The sequence below is a fragment of the Pristiophorus japonicus genome, unplaced genomic scaffold, assembly GCF_044704955.1.
Source record: "Pristiophorus japonicus isolate sPriJap1 unplaced genomic scaffold, sPriJap1.hap1 HAP1_SCAFFOLD_594, whole genome shotgun sequence".
NCBI lineage: Eukaryota > Metazoa > Chordata > Chondrichthyes > Pristiophoridae > Pristiophorus > Pristiophorus japonicus.
This window is the reverse complement of record NW_027254503.1, coordinates 274,078-286,938: the sequence shown is the minus strand read 5'-3', so window position 1 is coordinate 286,938 and position 12,861 is coordinate 274,078. Positions and strand designations below refer to the sequence as shown.

At 53.2% G+C, this 12,861-nt stretch overlaps 5 non-coding genes across 5 annotated transcripts; all 5 read right to left on the bottom strand.

Moving 5' to 3' along the window:
- Positions 1–313: 313 nt before the first annotated feature.
- On the bottom strand, positions 314–386 carry trnai-aau (transfer RNA isoleucine (anticodon AAU)). Its single transcript has one exon. It is a non-coding gene; the product is annotated as a tRNA-Ile (tRNA).
- Positions 387–1,328: 942 nt separating this feature from the next.
- trnat-ugu (transfer RNA threonine (anticodon UGU)) lies at positions 1,329–1,401 on the bottom strand. Its single transcript has one exon. It is a non-coding gene; the product is annotated as a tRNA-Thr (tRNA).
- A 2,131-nt stretch (positions 1,402–3,532) lies between these two features.
- On the bottom strand, positions 3,533–3,605 carry trnat-agu (transfer RNA threonine (anticodon AGU)). Its single transcript has one exon. It is a non-coding gene; the product is annotated as a tRNA-Thr (tRNA).
- Positions 3,606–7,478: 3,873 nt separating this feature from the next.
- On the bottom strand, positions 7,479–7,551 carry trnai-gau (transfer RNA isoleucine (anticodon GAU)). The gene has a single exon. It is a non-coding gene; the product is annotated as a tRNA-Ile (tRNA).
- Positions 7,552–12,772: 5,221 nt separating this feature from the next.
- On the bottom strand, positions 12,773–12,845 carry trnat-agu (transfer RNA threonine (anticodon AGU)). The gene has a single exon. It is a non-coding gene; the product is annotated as a tRNA-Thr (tRNA).
- Positions 12,846–12,861: the final 16 nt, after the last annotated feature.

Genomic DNA, 12,861 nt, shown 5'->3' with positions numbered 1-12,861 from the left:
GGGTCACTTGTGCACCCTGGGACAAGCAGGTACATAAGGTGATCCACCATGCTGCTTCCCCACTCTGGGGTCTCAATAAAGAGACCAAGGTCACAATAGTTTCAGCTCACGATACGGTCCCCTGGATTTATTCTGATCATAACAGTGATGGGGAGGGCAGAGAAAGATTTGGAAGGGGGAGAGAGAGTGTGAGGGAGACAAGGGGAGGAGAGGGGAGCCTGTTGTTCCTGGGTCGGTCTCAGAGCTGGTTAATATTTATAATTAAAGCCCTTGTTAATTGACGGTGAATTTAATAAATAAGTGGATCTTGAGGAGGCCCCAATGAGATTTGAACTCACGACCCCTGGTTTATTAGACCAGTGCTCTAACCCCTGAGCTATGGAGCCACCTGCTCTGGGAAAGACAGGGGAAGGAGCAGGAAAGAGAGGGTAAGGGAAAAGAGAGGGTGGAAGGAGTGAGAGAGAGGGGGAAGGGGAGACAGAGAAGGAAGGAGTGAGAGAGAGGGGGAAGGAGGGGGAAGAGGAAGAGAGGGAGGGAAAGGAGTGAGAGGGGGAAAGGGGAGAGAGTGTGTGGAAGGGAGGGAGAGAGTGTGGAAGGGAGGGAGAGAGTAGAAGGAGTGAGAAAGGGAGGGGAGGGGAAGAGAGGGGAGGAGGAGTGAGAGAGAGAGGGGAAGTGGAGAGAGAGTGGAAGGAGTGAGAGAGGGGGAAGGGGAGAGAGATGGGGATAGGAGAAATAGGAACGAGAAAGAGAGGGAGAAGGGGAGAATCTGAAAAGAAAGGGAAAAGGGAGAGACAGAGGAGGTAGGGGAGGAGAGAGAGGGGAGGAGAGAGGGAAAGGGAGAGTGAAAAGGCAGAACGGGAGGGGGAGAGAGGGTGGAGAGAGTGGGTAGGGGTATGAGGGGGAGGGGAGAGAGAGGGAAGATAGAGGAGGAAGGAGAGAGAGGGAAGGAGTGCGCGGTGAATAAAAGTGAGAGAGAAGGGGAGAGAGGGGAAGTGGAGAGTGAGAAAAGGGAAGGGTTAGAGAGAGGCGGGAAGGGGAAGGTGATCGTGGAGGAGTGGGAAAGAGAAGTGAAGGGGAAAGGGAGAGAGAAAGAGTGGCGAGGGGAAAGAGAGGGGACGGAGAGAGAGAGAGTGAAAGGGTGGGGGAGAGAGGGGGAGGGGAGTCTGTGAGGGACGGGGAAAGTTCAATAGCGGGAAAAAGATGCAGAACGGGAAGGGAGAGCGATATCACTGGAGACAAAAGGAGATTGTTGCTCCAGGGTCAGTCTCAAAGCTGTTTAATAGCCTTGTTAATTGAGGCTGAATTTAAATATTGAGTTAACTTTGAGGAGGCCCCATTGAGATTTGAACTCATGACCGCTGGTTTACAAGACCAGTGCTCTAACCCCTGAGCTATGGAGCCTCCTGTTTGAGGAGTTACAGGGGAAGGAACAGGAAAGAGAGGGGAAGGGAAAAGAGAGCGTGGAAGGAGTGAGAGAGATGGGGAAGGGGAAAGAGAGGAAGGGGAGAGAGAGGAAGACGGAGTGAGAGAGAGAGGAATGGGAGAGAAGGAGAGGGGGAGGGGAGAGACGGGAAGGGGAGAGAGATGGGAAGACGAGAGAGGGAGGGGGCAGGGGAGAGAGAAAGGAAGGGGAGACAGAGAGGGCGAAGGGGAGAATCGGAAAAGAATGGTAAAGAGAGAGAGTGGAGGGAGGGGAGGGACGAGAGTGGAAGGGGAGAGGGAGAGTGAAAGGGAGAGTGAAAAAGCAGAGGGGGAAGGGGAGAGAGGGGGGAGAGAGGGGGAGAGGAGAGAGAGGCAAGATAGAGGAGGGAGGAGAGAGAGGGGAAGGAGTGGGGGGAGAATGACAGGAGAGAGGAAAGGGGAGAGAGAGAGAGGGAGGGGAAGGGGAGTGAGCGAGGGGAATGGTAATGTGGGAGGGGAAGGGGAGAGAGAGAGGGGGAGGGGGAAAGAGTGGGGATGAAGAGATAGAGTTAAGGGGGGGAGAGAGAGCGGAAGGACTGAGAGAGGGAAGGGGAGAGAGAAGAATAGATGGTTCTGTTGTGTATCTGTAAAGCATGCACTCCCATCTTCCGCCACCAGGGAGCACATCCCCTGAAGTCCCAAGGGATCCCAGCATCCCTTGGGAGCACTGTGTATAAGCCGGGCCCTAAGGCCTGTTCCTCACTCTGGAGTGTCTTAATAAAGACTGAGGTCACTGTTACTTTAACCTCCCTGTGTGCAGTCTCATCTGTGTTAGGAACACAACAGGTTCATTCTCTGGTTACCAACCAGTAACTAGTGGTGTGCCGCAGGGATCAGTGCTGGGACCCTAACTATTTACAATCTATATTAACCACTTGGAAGAAGGGACTGAGTGTAACGTAGACAAGTTTGCTGACGATACAAAGATGGGAGGAAAAGCAATGTGTGAGGAGGACACAAAAAATCTGCAAAAGGACATAGACAGGCTAAGTGAGTGGGCAAAAATTTGTCAGATGGAGTATAATGTTGGAAAGTGTGAGGTCATGCACTTGGGCAGAAAAAAATCAAAGGGCAAGTTATTATTTAAATGGAGAACGATCGCAAAGTGCCGCAGTACAGCGGGACCTGGGGGTACTTGTGCATGAAACACAAAAGGTTAGTGTGCAGGTACAGCAAGTGATCAGGAAGGCCAATGGTATCTTGGCCTTTATTGCAAAGGGGATGGAGTATAAAAGCAGGGAAGTCTTGCTACAGTTATACAGGGTATTGGTGAGGCCACACCTGGAGTACTGCGTGCAGTTTTGGTCTCCATATTTACGAAAGGATATACTTGCTTTGGAGGCAGTTCAGAGAAGGTTCACTCGGTTTATTCCGGGGATGAGGGGGGTTGACTTATGAGGAAAGGTTGAGGAGGTTGGGCCTCTACTCATTGGAATTCAGAAGAAGGAGAGGTGATCTTATCGAAACGTATAAGATTATGAGGGGGCTTGACAAGGTGGATGCAGAGAGGATGTTTCCACTGATGGGGGAGACTAGAACTAGGGGGCATGGTCTTAGAATAAGGGGCCGCCCATTTAAAACTGAGATGAGGAGGAATTTCTTCTCTCAGAGGGTTGTAAATCTGTGGAATTCGCTGCCTCAGAGAGCTGTGGAAGCTGGGACATTGAATACATTTAAGACAGAGATAGACAGTTTCTTAACCGACAAGGGAATAAAGGGGCGGGCAGGGAAGTGGAGCTGAGTCCATGATGGTATTAAATGGCGGAGCAGGCTCGATGGGCCGTATGACCTACTCCTGCCCCTATTTCTTATGTTCTTATGTTTTTATCGTAGAATCTGAAAAGAAAGGGAGAAGAGACACAAAGAGTGGGTAGGGGAGAGGGTGACAGAGAGGAATGAGTGAGAGACTGGGGAAAAAAGGTTACAATGGGAAGGGAGGAGAGAGTGTAAGAGACGGGGAAGTGTAGACAGGGAGTCTGTTGTTTCAGGGTCGGTCTTTGAGCTGTTCAATTTTTATAATTAAAGTCCTTGTTAATTGACAGTGAACTTAAATACTGAGCTAATTTTGAGTAGGTCCCAGTGAGATTTGAACCCACAACCCCAGGTTTACTAGACCAGTGCTCTAACCCCTGAGCTATGGAGCCACCTGTTTTGTGAAAAGACAAGGGGAAGGAGCAGGAAAGGGAGGGGAAGGGAAAAGAGAGAATGGAAGGAGTGAGAGAGAGGGGGAAGGGGAGAGTAAGAGATGGAAGGGGAGAGGGGGGAAGGGGAGAGAGATGGGAAGGCAAGAGAGGGAGGAGGCAAGGGAGAGAGAAAGGAAGGGGAGAGAGAGGGAGAACGGGAGATTCTGAAAAGAAAGGGAAAAGAGAGCGAGAGAGGAAGGAGGGGAGGGAGGGAAGTGGAGAGTGAAAAGGCGAGGGGAAAGGGAGAGAGGGTGGAGAGACTGGGTCAGCGAAAGAGACACAATGAGAGAGTGGATAGCTGAGAGAGAGGGTGAGGCGATGGAGGGGGGAGAGGGGAATGAGTGAGAGCTGGGAAAGCGAGATCGTGGGAAAAAGATGTAGAACAGGTCATGATGGGGAAGAGAGAGACAGGAGTCTGTTGTTCCAGGGTTGGTCTCAGAGCTGTTGAATATTTATAATTAAACCCCTTGTTAATTGACAGTAAATTTAAACAATGAGCTAATTTTGAGTAGGCCCCATTGAGATTTGAACCCACGACCCCTGGTTTACTAGACCAGTGCTCTAACCCCTGACCTATGGAGCCACCTGCCCTGGGCTGTGGGTCATTCCCCAGTTAGTGCTGTGTGTTTGAAGAATAAGGAGGGGTCAGTGAAACGCTCAGATTGTGTCTCATCCCCCAGACTCCTGCCTCCGTCTCTTCAATGTTCGCCTCTCAACATCGATATATCGGGTCTTTCACGTAGTAAAACATCCCAAGGCAACTCAGTCACACTCTGCCCCAATCTCTCTGTCTCTCAGTCTCTCTGTGTCTCTGTGTATCTTTCTCAGTCTCTCTCTCTCTCTCTGTCTTCCTTTCTCACTCTCTCTCTGCCTCAATCTCTCTTTGTCTCTGTGTATTTTTCTCAGTCTCTCTCTCTCTGTCTTTCTTTCTCACTCTCTCTCTGTCTCTCTATCACTTTGTCTCTCTGTCTCTCTCTCTCTCACTCACTCACTCTCGCTCTGTTTCTCTCTCTTTCTCAGTCTCTCTCTCTGTCTCTCAATCACTTTCTCTCTGTCGCTCACTGTCTCTCGAGCTGGAAGGGGTTAGAGGGGGGAAGGGGAAAGTCAGAAGGGAAAGGAGAGAGAGGGAGGGAGGGGAGAGATTGAGGAGTGAGTGGAGAGAGAGGAGCGGAGAGTGGGAAGGGGAGAAAGCGGGGGAAAGGAACAGGGAGAGGGAAGGAGAGAGTGAGGGGGGAAGGCGAGAGAGAGAGAGAGAGAGATGGAGAGAGAGAGGAGCGTGTCAGTAGTTGTTATTACATCGATAGTCCACTAGGTGGGGCTCTATTAGAGGAAGAGAGAGGGAAGGGGAGAGAGAGGTGAAGGAGTGAGAGAGAGGGAAGGGGAGAGTGATGGGAAGGAGTGAGAGAGAGGGAAGGGGAGAGTGAGGGGAAGGAGTGAGAGAGAGGGAAGGGGAGAGTGAGGGGAAGGAGTGAGAGAGAGGGAAGGGGATGGAGTGAGAGAGAGGGAAGGGGAGAGTGAGGGGAAGGAGTGAGAGAGAGACGGGGAAGAGGAGAGACAGAGGGAACACCAACAATAATGTATATTTATATAGCGCCTTTAACGTAGTGAAACGTCCCAAGGTGCTCCACAGGAGGATTATGGGATAAAAATTTGACACCGAGCCACAAAAGTAGAAATTAGCGCAGGTGAAGAGGTCGGTTTTAAGGAGAGTCTTGAAGGAGGAAAGAGAGGTAGAGAGGCGGAGAGGTTTCGGGAGGGAGTTCCAGAGCTTGGGGCCCAGGCAACAGAAGGCACGGCCACTGATGGTGGAGCGATTATAATCAGGGATGGTCAGGAGGGCAGAATTAGAGGAGTGCAGACATCTCGGGGGGTTGTGGGGCTGGAGGAGATTACAGAGATAGGGAGGGGTGTAGGGGCTGGAGGTGGTTACAGAGATAGGGAGGGGTGTAGGGGCTGGTGGAAGTTACAGAGATAGAGAGGGGTGTAGGGGCTGGAGGAGGTTACAGAGATAGGGAGGGTGTAGGGGCTGGAGGAGGATACAGAGATAGGGAGGGGAGTAGGGGCTGGAGGAGGTTACAGAGATAGGGAGGGGTGTAGGGGCTGGAGGAGGTTACAGAGATAGGGAGGGGTGTAGGGGCTGGAGATTACAGAGATAGGGAGGGTGTAGGGGCTGGAGGAGGTTACAGAGATAGGGAGGGGTGTAGGAACTGGAGGAGGTTATAGAGATAGGGAGGGTGTAGGGGCTGGAGGAGGATACAGAGATAGGGAGGGGAGTAGGGGCTGGAGGAGGTTACAGAGATAGGGAGGGGTGTAGGGGCTGGAGGAGGTTACAGAGATAGGGAGGGGTGTAGGGGCTGGAGGAGGTTACAGAGATAGGGAGGTGCGAGCGTCATGGAGGGATTTGTAAACAAGGATGAGAATTTTGAAATCGAGGTGTTGCTTAACCGGGAGCCAATGTAGGGCAGAGAGCACAGGGGGTGATGGGTGAGCAGGACTGGGTGTGAGTTAGGACACGGGGGCAGTGAGCACAGGGGGTGATGGGTGAGTGGGACTCGGTGCGAGTTAGGACACGGGGGCAGTGAGCACAGAGGGTGATGGGTGAGTGGGACTTGGTGCGAGTTAGGACACGGGGCAGTGAACACAGGGGGTGATGGGTGAGCGGGACTGGGTGTGAGTTAGGACACGGGGCAGTGAACACAGTGGGTGATGGGTGAGCGGGACTGGGTGCGAGTTAGGACACGGGATCAGCCAAGTTTTGGATCATCTCTGGTTTATATTGGGTAGAATGTGGGAAGAATTGAGAGACAGGGGGAAGGGGAGTGAGAGGTGGGGAGCGGAAGGGGGAGAGAGAAAGACAGGAAAGGATAGAGAGTGGGTGTGGCAAGGGAGGGGGGAGACGGGCAAAGCGAGATCGCGGGAAAGGGGGTAAAAGATGCAGAATGGGGGTCGGCAGAGAGAGATTTGGATGGAGAGAAAGTGTAATTGAGACGACAACCTGTTGTTCCAGGGTCGGTATCAGAGCAGTTTAATATTTATAATTAAAGCCCTTGTTAATTGACGGTGAATTTAAATACTGACCTAATTTTGAGTATGCCCCAGTGAGATTTGAACCCACGACCCTGATTTACTAGACCAGTGTTCGAACCCCTGAGCTATGGAACCACTTGTTTTGGGAAACGCAGGGTAAGGAGCAGGAAAGAGAGGGGAAGGGAAAAGAGAGAGTGGAAGGAGTGAGAGAGAGGGGGAAGGGGAAATAGAGGGAGAGGGAAGGGTGGCGATGGAGTGAGTGAGAGAGGATAATGGATGAGAGCGGAAGGGGAGAGTAAGTGATGGAAGGGAAGAAAGGGGAAGGGGAGAGGGGGGAAGGGGAGAGAGATGGGAAGGCAAGAGAGGGAGGAGGCAAGGGAGAGAGAAAGGAAGGGAATAGAGAGGGAGAACGGGAGACTCTGAAAAGAAAGGGAAAAGAGAGCGAGAGAGGAAGGAGGGGAGGGTGGGAGGTGGAGAGTGAAAATGTGAGGGGAAGGGGAGAGAGGGTGGAGAGACTGGGTTGGCGAAAGAGACAGAGTAAGCGGAGAGAGGGGGTGAGAGAGTGGATAGCGGAGAGAGAGGGTGAGGCGAGGGAGGGGGAAAGGGGGAGAAGGGAATGAGTGAGAGACGGGAAAGCGATAAAAAGGTGTAGAACGGGTCGTGATGAGGAAGGGAGAGTCAGAGACACAAGAAGGAGGAGAGAGGGGGGACCCTGTTGTTCCAGGGACAGTCTTGGAGCTGTTTGATATTTATAATTAAAGCCCTTGTTAATTGACAGTGAATTTAAATACTGAGCTAATTTTGAGTCGGCCCCAGTGAGATTTGAACCCACGACCCCTGGTTTATCAGACCAGTGCTCTAACCCCAGAGCTATGGAACCACCTGCCCTGGGCTGTGGGTCATTCCCCAGTTAGTGCTGTGTGTTTGAAGAATGAGGAGGGGTCAGTGAAACGCTCAGATTGTGTCTCATCCCCCAGACTCCTGCCTCCGTCTCTTCAATATTCGCCTCTCAACATCGATATATCGGGTCTTTCACGTAGTAAAACATCCCAAGGCAACTCAGTCACACTCTGTCCCAATCTCTCAGTCTCTCTCTGTCTCACTGTCTCTGTCTCTTTCTTTCTGTCTCTCACCTTCTCACTCTGTCCCTCGAGGGGAGAGGGTAGAGCGGGGAAAGGGGAGAGAGAGGGAGAAGGGGAGTGAGAGGGGGGATGGGAGAGATTGGGAGGGGGAGAGTCTGATGGGAAAGGGGAGAGCGAGAGCGAGGGAATAAAAGGGAGGATGGAGGGGAGTGGAGACTGTGGAGGGGAGAGAGAAGGTGAGGGAGAGGAGAGAGAGAGGAGGGGAGAAAATGAAAAGGGAGAGGGGAAGGAGTGAGCGAGAGGGGAATGGGAGAGAGAGAGAGGGAAGGCGAGAGCGAGAGAGGGGAGGGGAAAGAGAGGGAAGGGGAGAGAGAGTGGGGGGAAGGTGAAAGAGATGTTGAGAGGAGTGATGGGGAAGGAGTGAGAGAGAGAGGGGAAGGGGAGAGAAAGAGTGGGGAAGGAGAGGGAAAGAGAGGGGAAGGGAAAAGAGAAAGTTGGGAATGTGAAAGAGCGGGAGGGGAAGGGGAGAGAGTGGGAGAAGGGGGAAACCTGAAAAGAAATGGAAAAGAGAGAGAGAGAGAGGAGAGAGGGGAGGGAGGGGACGAAAGAGAGGGAGGAAGGAGAGGGAAGCGGAGAGTGAAAAGCGGCGAGAGGGGGAAGGAGAGACAGTGAGGGGAGAGGGTTAGAGAGGAGAATGAGTGAGTGTAATGTCTGTAAGCTTGTAATGTTTGTCGCTCCACACTGTGGATGTGGACATATTGTGTACTGCAACTGCAGAGTTAATAATTAAACTGAACCAGGCAGATTTCCGGAGGCTTCCGAGAGAGCTGCCTGCCTTGTTAGGAGCTGTGTGTGCTGTGCTCTGTGAATATATCACAGTGAGAGACGGGGAAAGCGAGATAGTGGGAAAGGGAGAGAGGTAGGAAGGAGTGAGAGAGAGTTGGAAATGGGAGACAGGGAGAAAGAGAGAGTGGAAGGGGAGAGAGAGAGGGGGAGGGGAAAGAGAGGGAGGGGACAGAGAGAGGGGGAAGGAGAGAGATAGAGAGAGAGGAAAGGATGAGAGTGGGGAATAGGAGAGAGCGGAAGGGGAGAGAAAGAGATGGAAGGCGAGAGAGGAAGGGGAGAGAGAGAAGGGAAGAGGAGAGAGGGAGGGGAGAGAGAGAAAGAGAGGGAGGGGACAGAGAGAGGGGGAATGGGAGAATCTGAAAAAAAAGGGAAAAGAGAGAGAGAGGAGGGAGGGGAGGGAAGAGAGGGCAGGGGAGAGTGGGGGATGGAAGAGGGTGAGAGATGGGAATGTGAGAGACGGGAAAAGCGAGAAAGCGGAAAAAAGATGTAAAACATGTCAAGCAGAGAGAGAGAGAATGTTGTGAGGGGAGCCTGTTGTTCCAGGATCAGTCTCAGAGATGTTTAATATTTATAATTAAAGCCCTTGTTAATTGACACTGTATTTAAATACTGAATTAATTGTGAGTAGACCCCAGTGAGATTTGAACCCACAGTCCATGGTTTACTAGACCAGTGCTCTAACCCCTGGGCTGTGTGTCATTCCCCAGTTAGTGCTGTGTGTTTGAAGAATGAGGAGGGGGTCAGTGAAACACTCAGATTGTGTCTCATTCCCCAGACTCCTGCCTCCGTCTCTTCAATATTCGCCTCTCAACATCGATATATCGGGTCTTTCACGTAGTAAAACATCCCAAGGCAACTCAGTCACACTCTGGCTCAGTTTCTCTGTCTCTCTGTCTCTCTGTGTATCTTTCTCAGTCTCTCTCTCTCTCTCTGTCTTCCTTTCTCACTCTCTCTCTGCTTCAATCTCTCTTTGTCTCTATGTATTTTTCTCAGTATCTCTCTCTCTGTCTTTCTTTCTCACTCTCTCTCTGTCTCTCTCTCTCTCACTCACTCACTCTCGCTCTGTTTCTCTCTCTTTCTCAGTCTCTCTCTCTGTCTCTCTATCACTTTCTCTCTGTCGCTCACTGTCTCTCGAGCCGGAAGAGGTTAGAGGGGGGAAGGGGAAAGTCAGAAGGGAAAGGAGAGAGAGAGAGAGAGGGAGGGGAGAGATTGAGGAGTGAGTGGAGAGAGAGGAGCGGAGAGTGGGAAGGGGAGAAAGCGGGGGAAAGGAACAGGGAGAGGGAAGGAGAGAGTGAGGGGGGAAGGCGAGAGAGGGAGAGTGTGAGATGGAGAGAGAGAGGAGCGTGTCAGCAGTTGTTATTACATCGGTAGTCCACTAGGTGGGGCTCTATTAGAGGAAGAGAGAGGGAAGGGGAGAGTGAAGGGAAGGAGTGAGAGAGAGGGAAGAGGAGAGCGAGGGGAAGGAGTGAGAGAGAGATGGAGAAGAGGAGAATGAGGTGAAGGAGTGAGAGAGAGGGAAGGGGAGAGTGAGGGGAAGCAGTGAGAGAGAGGGAAGGGGAGAGTGAGGTGAAGGATTGAGAGAGAGGGAAGGGGTGAGTGAGGGGAAGGATTGAGAGAGAGGGAAGGGGAGAGTGAGGGGAAGGAGTGAGAGAGAGGGAAGGGGAGAGTGAGGGGAAGGATTGAGAGAGAGGGAAGGGGAGAGTGAGGGGAAGGAGTGAGAGAGAGGGAAGGGGAGAGTGAGGGGAAGGAGTGAGAGAGAGACGGGGAAGAGGAGAGACAGAGGGAACATCAACAATAATGTACATTTATAAAGCGCCTTTAACGTAGTGAGCACAGGGGTGTGATGTGTGAGCGGGACTCCGTGTGAGTTAGGACACGGGGGCAGTGAGCACAGGGGGTGATGGGTGAGTGGGACTCGGTGTGAGTTAGGACACGGGGCAGTGAGCACAGTGGGTGATGGGTGAGAAGGACTCGGTGCGAGTTAGGACACGGGGGCAGCGAGCACAGCGGGTGATGGGTGAGCGGGACTCAGTGCGAGTTAGGACACGGGGGCAGCGAGCACAGCGGGTGATGGGTGAGCGGGACTCAGTGCGAGTTAGGACACGGGGGCAGCGAGCACAGGGGGTGATGCGTGAGCGGGACTGGGTGCGAGTTAGGACACGGGGCAGTGAGCACAGGGGGTGATGCGTGAGCGGGACTCGGTGCGAGTTAGGACACGGGGCAGTGAGCACAGGGGGTGATGGGTGAGCGGGACTGGGTGTGAGTTAGGACACGGGGCAGTGAGCACAGAGGGTGATGGGTGAGCGGGACTCGGTGCGAGTTAGGACACGGAGGCAGCGAGCACAGGGGGTGATGGGTGAGCGGGACTGGGTGCGAGTTAGGACACGGGGGCAGTGAGCACAGGGAGTGATGGGTGAGCGGGACTGGGTGCGAGTTAGGACACGGGGCAGTGAGCACAGGGGTTGATGGGTGAATGGGACTCAGTGCGAGTTAGGACACGGGGTCAGTGAGCACAGGGGGTGATGGGTGAGCAGGACTGGGTGCGAGTTAGGACACAAGGTCAGTGAACACAGGGGGTGATGGGTGAGTGGGACTCGGTGCGAGTTAGGACACGGGGCAGTGAGCACAGGGGGTGATGGGTGAGTGGGACTCGGTGCGAGTTCGGACACGGGGCAGCGAGCACAGCGGGTGATGGGTGAGTGGGACTCGGTGCGAGTTAGGACACGGGGCAGTGAGCACAGTGGGTGATGGGTGAGCGGAACTCCGTGTGAGTTAGGACACGGGGCAGCGAGCACAGAGGGTGATGGGTGAGCGGGACTCGGTGTGAGTTGGGACACGGGGCAGTGAGCACAGTGGGTGATGGGTGAGTGGGACTGGGTGTGAGTTAGGACACGGGGCAGCGAGCACAGGGGGTGATGGGTGAGTGGGACTCGGTGTGAGTTAGGACACGGGGCAGCGAGCACAGGGGGTGATGGGTGAGTGGGACTCGGTGTGAGTTAGGACACGGGGCAGCGAGCACAGGGGGTGATGGGTGAGTGGGACTGGGTGCGAGTTAGGACACGGGGTCAGTCGAGTTTTGGATCACCTCTAGTTTATATTGGGGTAGAATGTGAGAAGAATTGAGAGACAGGGGAAGGGGAGTGAGAGGTGGAGAGCGGAAGGGGGAGAGAGAGAGAGACAGGAAAGGATAGAGAGTGGGTGTGGCAAGGGAGTGGGGAGACGGGCAAAGCGAGATCGCGGGAAAGGGGGTAAAAGATGCAGAATGGGGGTCGGCAGAGAGAGATTTGGATGGAGAGAAAGTGTAATAGAGACGACAACCTGTTGTTCCAGGGTCGGTATCAGAGCAGTTTAATATTTATAATTAAAGCCCTTGTTAATTGACGGTGAATTTAAATATTGAGTATGCCCCAGTGAGATTTGAACCCACGACCCTGATTTACTAGACCAGTGCTCTAACCCCTGAGCTATGGAACCACCTGCTTTGGGAAACGCAGGGTAAGGAGCAGGAAAGAGAGGGGAAGGGAAAAGAGAGAGTGGAAGGAGTGAGAGAGAGGGGGAAGGGGAAATAGAGGGAGAGGGAAGGGTGGCGATGGAGTGAGTGAGAGAGGATAATGGATGAGAGCGGAAGGGGAGAGTAATTGATGGAAGGGGAGAGAGGGGAAGGGGAGAGGGGGGAAGGGGAGAGAGATGGGAAGGCAAGAGAGGGAGGAGGCAAGGGAGAGAGAAAGGAAAGGGAGAGAGAGGGAGAACGGGAGACTCTGAAAAGAAAGGGAAAAGAGAGCGAGAGAGGAAGGAGGGGAGGGAGGGAAGTGGAGAGTGAAAAGGCGAGGGGAAGGGGAGAGAGGGTGGAGAGCCTGGGTTGGAGAAAGAGACAGAGTGATCGGAGAGAGGGGGTGAGAGAGTGGATAGCGGAGAGAGAGGGTGAGGCGAGGGAGGGGGAAAGGGGGAGAAGGGAATGAGTGAGAGACGGGAAAGCGATAAAAAGGTGTAGAACGGGTCGTGATGGGGAAGGGAGAGAGAGATTTGGAAAGGGAGAGAGAGTGTCAGAGACACAAGAAGGAGGAGAGAGGAGGGGAGCCTGTTGTTCCAGGGACAGTCTTGGAGCTGTTTAATATTTATAATTAAAGCCCTTGTTAATTGACGGTGAATTTAAATACTGAGCTAATTTTGAGTAGGCCCCAGTGAGATTTGAACTCATGACCCCTGGTTGACTAGACCAGTGCTCTAACCCCTGAGCTATGGAGCCACCTGCTCTGGGAACT